Below are 4,237 nucleotides of genomic sequence, written 5' to 3'. Positions count from 1 at the left end.
TTTTAAGGAGAATGGGAAGAGATGCAAATGAAGAGCATTGTCAGGGAAGCCCCTCAGCTTGATGGTAGAGCATATTTCAAGGAATTCATCAAGGTGCTTATAAGGGTCCTCATTTTCAAAGCCATGGAAAGATGGAAGCATTTGGATGGTGCTAGATTTGATTTCATATTGAGCGGCCTCAATATTTGGCATCACTATGCAAGAGGGAGAAACATAAGTGGTAGGGATGAAATGGTCCCTAAGAGTCATGGGAACCACATTTGGAATTTCGGCCCTATCATTATTAATTTCCTCATTTCCGACATTTCCTGTATTTTCAGCCATTGTGTTAAATTCAATTTCAAGTTCTCTTATGCTAGTAGATTCCCTAAGGTTTCTCCTAAGAGTTCTTTCAAGTGAATTTATGTCAACTGGCAAGTTAAGAATTGGTAAGGAAAGTGACCTACGGCCAAACATCAACAACACATAGCACAATCAAGACAACAATTCATCACCATCAACTCCACATACGATGTTCCCTTTCTCCTCAATTATCAAGACAAAAATGTAAATGGCCACGACAAGGACCGATGCTTACAATTGATAATAAATAAGAAAATAGCCTCGATAAGGGCTTCACAACTTAACTATTGCTAAATTCAACACATGCACGATATTAACAAATCCGAAACTAGAGCTTCGAAAACTTACCTGAAGTCGTCTAGACTTACAAATTTGCTAGCATTCCCTCAATAAGCCTTTGATCCTTAGAATCTCACAGAAACACTTCAAACACAGGTTATTGAAACCGACAAGAAAATATTCACAATCTCACAATATTAACAATCAAACCAAAGTTAATCCTAAAACCTCGTTTGCAAAACCATTTGCAATCCCCGGCAATGGCGCCAAAAATTGATCGGTATGACAATTATACATCAACCTTTGCAATAGCACAAATCATTGTAAAATAGGGCTATTGGTCGGGTAAGTCAAACCACTGGGACTGCTAGTTTATGGCAACCTAAGTGTCTAGAATCGTTTTTAGAATGATAAAGGGGGTTATAGAGGATTTGTTGGATTATTACTAAAATTATGAATTGAAATGTGCATAAAACAAGAATGCTAGGAAATAAGAGGCAAAGACAATAAAAATGGGAACTAGGGAAGTGAATCCGCACTAAACCCTAAACATATGCTAGATCAAGACTAAATTGGGCATAGACAATATATATGTAATGGTCAAGAATTATATAGCAACACATAGTTGCCTTATAATCATTAAAAAGTTCATTAAATCAACACAAGAATGATCCATCAAAAGCTAATACATTTGAACTACCTAACTAGGGTGTAGCATCAAATATACTATCTTAAGCAAAAGATCATCAAGCATTCAATCAAATGATGAAGCACATGAAGCTAGGAATTAAGCATAAACCATCAAAGGGATTACCTAAGCAATGAACTATCAAAGTTCTCTATCAACATGCCATTAAACCATTTCATAACCTTATTTCCATTGTCACTATGAAAACATAAGCAATATGATTAATGTAAGACATCATCTAAAACGAGATAATCAACTTAGAAAAATCATTCATATACATCAACATCCATTGCAACAGTTGAAGTGCTCTAGATCATGAAAAGACCATAGATTATACATTGCAATCCCCAAATTAGAACTAAGCTAGAACATGCTTACAAGGGAGGGCTTCATCACCTCCCTAGAGGAAGAGTTAGTTACCCATGGATGCCTTAGAAGAAGGAAGAAGCTTGGGGGAAACTCCCATTTTTTGAGCTCAACCTTGTAGCCACACAAAACTCTATCCTCTCCTCCTTTCTCTCTCTCCTCTCATCTTGCAAAAATATATGAGATCCCCTATTTATGGATCACCCTTCCTTTTTGTAGACATGATGTCTAACAAACCCCCCACAAAACAAGGCTCAACTTTTTCCAAAAGAACATCTCCAACCAACTCATAAAAGAGGGAAATCAGAAATTGAGGGAATCAAGGCACAAGTGGGTCTGTAATGTTCCTTTGAGCACTCGAAGATTACAGTACGAGCACTCGAAGATGCCTTGGAACAAAAAATTGTTGGCTCAAGAACATGGACAAGCTCTCGAAGAAGCCTTAAGTCCTTCTGCCTTGGTTTGGAGCACTCGAAGCTTCCTTGGACCATTCTGTTCTGATTTGGAGCGCTCGAAGCTTCTCCAAGCGCTCGTATGACATGGAATAGCTCACGTGGATTTCTCATATATGCCATACGAGCGCTCGAAGGTGGTGTTTCGAGCACTCGAAGATGCCTCAAAATGCATTTTCTTCTCCTTTTGCTATGGACATCTTTTCTATGGATTTTGCATTGGCCTATTGAGAATCATTTACCCCTTGTTCATTGTAGAAGGACTTCATGGACCTATTTTATCAGATTCTTCTTGGAGATCTCTGGATGTAAACGCCCGGAATGATTTGCTCTTCAACAAGCCTTCGAAAACTTCCATTTAATTTCCTTTTTTTGCAGACAAACTTGAAAATTGCATAGAACAAAGAACTGGAGAAAATATATACAATTGACCTACAAATGGACTTAACTAATACAAATAAGGGTGCTTGAATATGTAATATTCGGCGCTTATCATGGTGTCTCTAGCCTCCTCTTCTCCTTTGCTTCCTCACTAAGAATTCTCTAAAAATCTCCCTCTAAGGTTATGTGTGAATCCCCCCTCAAAAGTTGATCAAATCCCCTTTTTGGTTGGTTGGGTGACACCCTAGAATGATCTGGTATGTACTCCAATATTCTCCCAATGATTAGATAGAGGACAACCTTTTATGAGCTGGCAATTTAACTTTTTCGCACTAGAGGAAGTTCGATCGATCGAATCTTGACCTTGGATCGATCGAACATGGCAGAGATCTATCGAACTGAAGTTGGATCGATCCTCTATGGTGGCGCCTTTTTGGATAAAAACAAATCTGAGATATTTTGAAGATATTTTTGGGAAAAGGACAAAAGTGGTTGGTAGGGTGGTACAGCTGGATAAGATTAATCATTTGGATAGGGACAAGATAGTTCGATCGGTCAGAGAATGAAGTTGGATCGATCGAACTTTGAGATCTTTGAATAGGGACAAACATGGCTCAGATCCATCTTAAAGTGCTGAGATCGATGAAAGTTGGATCGATAGAACTTTTCTTGAGATCGATCGAAGTTGCTGAAATTCCACCTTTTGCTTCCTTTTGATCTACTTTGCTCCTTTCTTTGATTCATCCCAGAATTGCTTTATTTCTGCTCTTATTTGGCTGAGTTAGCTTATTTTAGGGATAAGTACCTGAAAATGGAAATAACACGAAATCAATGTAAAGCGGGAAAATAAGATAGATAAAAGTTCTAGAATACCTAAGCTTAAGGGGTTTAAATGCGCACTTTTTAGTACTCATCACTTTGCACCCAAAAGAGGAAGAATAAAAGCCAAGCACCGAAGAAAATGGTCTTGATCGAGCAAGTAAGCTCCATTTTGCAACACAACACTCTACCAAAGTTTAAGGACCCCGGTTCACCTACTACTTCTTGTGTCATTGGTGACCATGTTATTAATCGGGCTCTTCTTGACTTAAGAGCAAGTGTTAATCTTCTTCCATACTCTGTATATGTTAAATTGGGCTTAGGAGACTTAAAACTGACATTGGTAGTTTTGCAACTTGCCGATCGATCTATCAAAAACCCTGGGGTATTATTGAGGATGTATTAATCAAGATTGATAAGTTCTTCTTCCTGGTTGATTTTGTTGTCATTGACACGGAACCTGTTCCAAATCCTAAAAGCCAAATTCCCGTAATCCTTGGCAGTCCTTTATTGGCAACCGCAAATGCTAACATAAATTGTAGGACGGGGATAGTGAAAATCTCATTTGGCCACATGAAAGTGAAGTTGAACATCTTTAATCCAACCCCAAATTCAATGGATAAACATAAAGAGGTTTGTGTTGTTGAAAAATGTATTGAAAATGAACTTGATAAAGTTGAGTCTTTGCTTGATGTTGAACATTCCCATGGTTTCCTTACCAAAAAGAGTTCAAAGAAGAATGTTGTTTTGAAAACAAGTGTTGAAAGGGCATGGAAGCCCAAGAATAGTATTGACAAAGGACCATCAATCTCCTTTAAGTCAAATCCAAGAAGTTCTTTAGGGAACCATTTGTTGGGAAGGATTCAAGGTGCCATTCACCCCGTCAAGGAGGGGATGCACAACAAGATTT

The sequence above is a fragment of the Cornus florida genome, unplaced genomic scaffold (assembly GCF_030987335.1).
Source record: "Cornus florida cultivar Cherokee Brave unplaced genomic scaffold, ASM3098733v1 CherokeeBrave_3.0.0_Hap2_Chr01, whole genome shotgun sequence".
Lineage (NCBI taxonomy): Eukaryota > Viridiplantae > Streptophyta > Magnoliopsida > Cornales > Cornaceae > Cornus > Cornus florida.
This window is presented reverse-complemented; position numbering follows the sequence as displayed.